This window comes from Echinops telfairi, unplaced genomic scaffold (genome assembly GCF_000313985.2).
Source record: "Echinops telfairi isolate 266 unplaced genomic scaffold, ASM31398v2 ScPeMD7_8;HRSCAF=38, whole genome shotgun sequence".
Lineage (NCBI taxonomy): Eukaryota > Metazoa > Chordata > Mammalia > Afrosoricida > Tenrecidae > Echinops > Echinops telfairi.
In genome coordinates, this window is record NW_022103905.1 from 9,024,342 (window position 1) to 9,030,271 (window position 5,930).

Here is a 5,930-nt window from a genome sequence, read left to right on the forward strand (position 1 = left end):
GGGGGTAGGGCAAAAGAGAGAAGAGTAAGCCCTGGGCTGGTTTGTTGAAGGGTTTGGACTAGAGTGAAATGGAAGAATGTATTCCATCAGAGGGAGAAGATAAATCAACAAGGGTTTGATTAGTAGTTTAGTAGTTAAAACTGTCGAATCCTAAGTTGATGATCTGAAATGGAACCTCCCACATACTTTACAATAAAAATTGTGGAAAACAAAATCAACTCTACGGGGGAGCCAAGCGCCTCATCTTTTCCCCCTCGGAGCAGCTGGCAGGTTTGATTGTGGATCTTTCTGTGAGCAGTGCATTTCTTAACACACCGCGTCACCAGAGCTCCTTCAAATTCCCCTTCGGCGCATTACTTAAACTAACCCATCAAATAGCTCACATCAGTGTTTCCAAGCCATCACTGTAAAGCTCCTGCTTTGCAGTGTCCAGACCCCAGCTTCCCCAACAGTGCAGCCTCCAGTCAAAATGGTGTGCCTTTAGCTCTTGTTTGTACTTTATAAATCTGCCTCTGTTACTCTGCCAATTTGGAGGGTGTGATTTCACAGTGTGAGATTAGACTTGTTCTCCGAGCAAAAAAAAAAAAAAGGAAACTTCAGTCTCCTGGCTTGTATTTTAAGAGTATTGCTTACTCTTTGACAGTGAGGGCCACTCCTATTCTATATCCAGTAATGGATCATCTCAGCGTTTCAGAGTTGTTCATTCAACACTCTGTCTCCTGTCCATTTTGGTCAATGGCATCGCTGGTTTCCCACTCTCATTTTATCACATACTGGTCTTGTCTCAGTTGTTGCCCAATTGTTTACAAAATTAAATTCAACCCACATTTACTACTATGTTTAAAGCGCTACGTGAGGTCGTACAGTAGATGAACAGTTGAAAAGGCCGAGAGCTACATCAATGCTCTAAGTCTAATATAAGCACACACTAAACCTCAGATGTGATGATGTCACCCCAAAAAAACTGAAAATCGACACATTTAAGGACCCTAATACAGGTATAAACACATTACTGACCATAATGAAAAAATATTCACACTGTAGCAAAAAACCCAAACTCACTGCCATCTAGTCAACGCTGACTCATAGCGACTTCCTCTGGGTTTCTGAGACTAACTCTTTTCAGGAGTAGAAAGCCTAGTCTTTCCCCCTTGGAGCTGCTGGTGGTTTTGAACTGCTAACTATGCGGATCACAGCCCAACCTGTAACCATTACACTACCACGGCTCCATAGCTACACACAAGACAAAATAAAGAACGGGGCGGTGGGGGTGGGGGGGTGTTAAAAGGGTGAACAGACCCATCATTACAGCCTTAGGCTAGTGGCTGGATGGCATTCAAAAATGGTATTACAACCCTGCAGGGTTTAATAAACTCGGGTTAATGCAAGATAACACAGTACACGAGAACGAAGATATCAAAGAAGCCATAAGAAAGCTTCCTGAAAGCTTTTCTAACAGGATGTTTCACATAAAGGGAGCCTGGGGTTTGACCATGAGGCAACAGATCTTGCCTAAAGAGCAGTGGACAAACTATGAGGAAGATACATTCTCCTGGAACCATATCTGAAAGAGGTGATTCGGGAAAGAAAAGTGAGAGAAGAAATCTGTGGGGGAAACTGTCCTCAGAGTATTTTTTGTTTTCAGTTCTTTGATTTGTTCTTTCTTTTTCTTTTTTAGCATGCTTCTTCTTCTTTTTAATCGTTTTATTGGGAGCTCTTACCACAATCCATATATCCATCCATTGTGTCAAGCACATTTGTACATCTGTTGCCATCATCATTCTCAAAACTTCTTTCTACTTGAGCCCTTGGTATCAGCTCCTCATTTTTCCCCTCCTTCCCTCATGAGCCCTATGTAAATGATAAATTATTATTATTTTCATATCTTACATTGTCTGCTTTTCCATTGTTTGCACCCCCTGGGGGGATGTTATATGTCAATCACTGTGATTGGTTCCCCTTTTCTCTCCTCACCTGCCCCTTCCCCTACTCTTATTATTGATCCTGAGGGGTTTATCTGTCCTGGATTCCCTGTGTTTCCAGCTCTTATCTGTACCAGTGTACATGCTCCGGTCTAGCCGGATTTGTAAGATAGAGCTGGGGTCATAATAGTGCGGGGAGGAAGCATTTAGGAACTAGAGGAAAGTTGTGTTTTGTAGGCGCTATACTGGCTTGTCTCTTCCTTGTGACCTTTCTGTGAAGGGGATACTCAATTGTCTATAGATGGGCTTTGGGTCTCTACTCCGTACTCCCCTCATTCACAATGATATGATTTTTTTTCCCCTCAGAGTATTTTTATGAAGTTGGTTCAACATGAGCTATGTCATTTAAAACCCATTCTGGGCTTCAATTGTATTACTTTAAATAAATATTTCTTATAATCTTTGTTGGACTCTTTGAATCCTAAACCTTATAAAAATCTTGATTACTGAATTAAAACAAAACAAACCAGGACTTACTAAAAATATGTCATTTATGCACATCAAAAGACTTCATCAAGAGTCAACAGAGAATCCACAGATTGGGAAATTACATCCAGTAATAATACACCAGATAAAAGACTAATCTCCAAAATCTATTGCAAAATTACAACATCTTAATAAGAAAAATACAAATAATTCCATCAGAACGTGGGCACAAAACATGAATAGTCAAATATCTTTATCAAAGATAATATAGTGGTGGTCAACAACCATATGAAGAAATGTTTTCAATCATTATCAATAAGAGAAATCCAAATTAAAATAAAATGAGATATCCCCTCACGCCAACACTTTATCAACATTCAATAAAAACAGAAAGTAATAAATGTTGAGGAGGATACGGAGAGACTGTAGAATTCTACAATCACTACGGAACTAAGTATGACACTTTCTTAAACAAATGCAAATACAAGTACCTTATGATCTAGCAATCTCTTTACTGAGAGATTTTATCTACTAAAGAAATCAAGAATACAACATGAACAGACATACGCACACCTACGCTTATGGCAGCAATTTCTATCATAGCAAAAACATGGAAACAATCCCAAACTCCAGGTATTGAAGAATGGATAAACAAGTTCTGGTATATTCATAATATGGAATATAATGCATCAATAAAAAACAATGACTAAACAAACCAACAAACAATGACAATGCTCTTAAACACCACAAGACACAGACAAAGCTAGAGATCATTATACTTAGCAAACTCAGCCAGTCTTACATAGATAAATATTTATTAACACTATTGTTTTTTAAGGAAAAAGAAATGTGGTTTATACACCAATAGACAAGACTTTGATGACTCTTAGGAGCCCAGGGATGGGGATTGGGAACAGGGAGAGGGGAGGGATAGGTTACTGAGGAGAGGGAGGAAGGATGGTGGCGGAGAGAGAGGAAAAGAACCACGCATACGCAGGGTTTAATGGGATATTGTTGTTGATTTCATTTCTTGAGATGGGCAGTGTAAATCTACACAGTATGTTTCTTTAAAAACAAACAAAAATCCCTCTAGATTTCTTATTTCTTGAGCTTAAATAGTGGTCTGAGTAGCTTAAAAGTGAGAGAGAAATAAATTTGATATGGACTTGGAGACTTAAGTGACAAACAAATTCATCTCATACAAACGAACAAACAAAAACCTGAAAAATTGACTTTGGGGGGATGATGTGTAAAAAAACCAAAACACTACTCTCTTTATGTATAAAGTATAAGATTAAATGCAAATTGAAATGAAAAAAATATGTATATATAATTTCTCAATACAAAAATGGAAAGACATCCCCTCATTTCCCGTTTGCTTTAGAAATGTTGTACAACTCTTTTTTTATGACAAAATAATAATAATTTATAAATTATCAAGGGTTCATGGGGGAGGGGGGAGGGAAGGTTAAAAATGAGGAGCTGATACCAGGGGCTCAAGTGGAGAGCAAATGTTTTGAGAATAATGATGGCAACATATGTTCAAATGTGCTTGATACAATGGATGGATGGATGGATGGATGGATTGTGATAAGAGTTTTATGAGCCCCCAATAAAATGATTTTAAAAAGAGTTGTGAAATTTTGTAACTGTACATCTATCTTCTTCTTCGTCCCTCTTTTGATAATTACTCTTGGAAGGCTAAAGAACCTCTGGCCAGTTTCACAGCTCAAAAATATTGCAGCAACGATTTGGGAGCCATGGCTTCAGACTGTACCGAGTGAAGTGAACAGCCCGCTGTCTCTCACTTTCTGTGGGAGGGCAGGAGCCCAGCTTCTGCCAGCTCCAAACTCTGAAATGACTTCCTGCCATAATATTCAAGGAGCCCTGGTGGTACAGGGAATTAGCATTCTATTGCTAGCCACAAAGTTAGTAGTTCAAACCCACCAGTTGTTCTGCAGGAGAAAGATGAGGCTGTCTGCTCCTATAAAGATTTAGTCTGGGAAACCCTTTGCCCTGTAGAGTTGATAGAGGTTGGAATCAACTGAAAGCAATGGGTTTGGTTTGGATTTCATCATAAGACAGGAGAAGTTTTGTCCCCACCCTCTCAACCCCACACCTTTTGGATAGAGCCAATTCATGTGGTTGACGACCACAAGAGCCCAGGCGGCACTGTCTATAAATGTTGAGGTTGTTAACCAGAGGGTCAGGGGTTCAAACTCACCAAGTGCTACATGGGAAAAGAGGAGGCTATCTGCCCCTGAGATTATCGGCTCCCATAAAGGTTTACAACCTCTGAAACCTTGTATAGGATCATTATGAGTCAGAATCCATTCAGTGGAGGTGTATTTGATTTGGGGGTTTGGTTGGTTACTCCTATAACCAGGTGGATTCAGGATAAACATTGTGAGACATAAGTTCTGTCAAATCCTCTTATCTGAGGACTAATTATTGCAGTAAATGGCACAGAAGGCTGGCCAGATCTGACCTCCTGTGACTTCCCTATTGCCATGAGGCAGGGATACATCTTTCTCTCTTTCTTTCTTTTTCCATTTGAAAGCAGTTACCATTTTATTAATTGACCGACCAGATTACAAAAATAATCACGACGGATACCTTAGTTCCTCCTTCTCTCTCTCTCTCTCTCTCTCTATATATATATATATAATGTTTAATGTTAGAATAAAGTTGAAGTTTTTAAAAAATTAATTAATTAAATTTTAAATCATTTTATTAGGGGCTCATACAACTCTTATCACAATCCATACATACATCCATTGTGTAAAGCACATTTGTACATTCATTGCCCTCATCATTCTCAAAACATTTGCTCTCCACTTAAGCCCCCGGCATCAGCTCCTTATTTTCTCCCCTGCCCCTCCCCTCCTTCTCACAAGCCTGTTAATCTGGTCTTCCTTATCGCCAGCATCTCCACTCTCTATGAAATGAGTGGTCTTTCTCTTCATCCCACCTCGCGGAGAAGATAATTTGAAGAGCCACAGGAAATTATTTGCTTCTTTGAAGCATTTCCAACAGTGCAGAGCTCATGAATCAATCCTCCATGAGATGATGCCATATTTACCAAGAGATCGTGCAAGTGTCACGCTTAACAAAGATGCCATTAAAAATTTGGCAAAAGTGAAGAAGCTGCAACACTTCTCAAACCTTTGGGCTGACACCATTGATACCGCTGATCCTGAGAACACACGCTAGCTTGGGCTCTCCAGGTCCAAAGAGGTCACCAGCTTTTCTTGCCATCTGAGCCATTTGAATTTCAGTTCTGTCCACCAGCCTGTGTTTCTGCGACATTGCTTAGCTTTCTCATAGATAAGCTTCCTCCTTGTCTTTTCAAGCATCTTTGGGGCAAACTTCTTTCTCAGGCGCTTGACCTTTAGTTCTACAAAATTCCTTTGCTTTTTCTTAAGGGTCCCTGGAATAGCAGGGGCCTTCTTGTTCTTTTCTTGAACACCCTCCATGGTTCCAGCGGCTTTTAATAAAAAGGCATCTTTCTTTTTTTTTTTT

General features: G+C 39.7%; 1 pseudogene; it reads left to right on the top strand.

Annotated features, from left to right (window-relative positions):
• The window catches only part of LOC101661208, a 3,334-nt pseudogene extending 1,017 nt beyond the window's left edge, over positions 1–2,317 (top strand).
• The last annotated feature ends 3,613 nt before the right edge of the window (positions 2,318–5,930 follow it).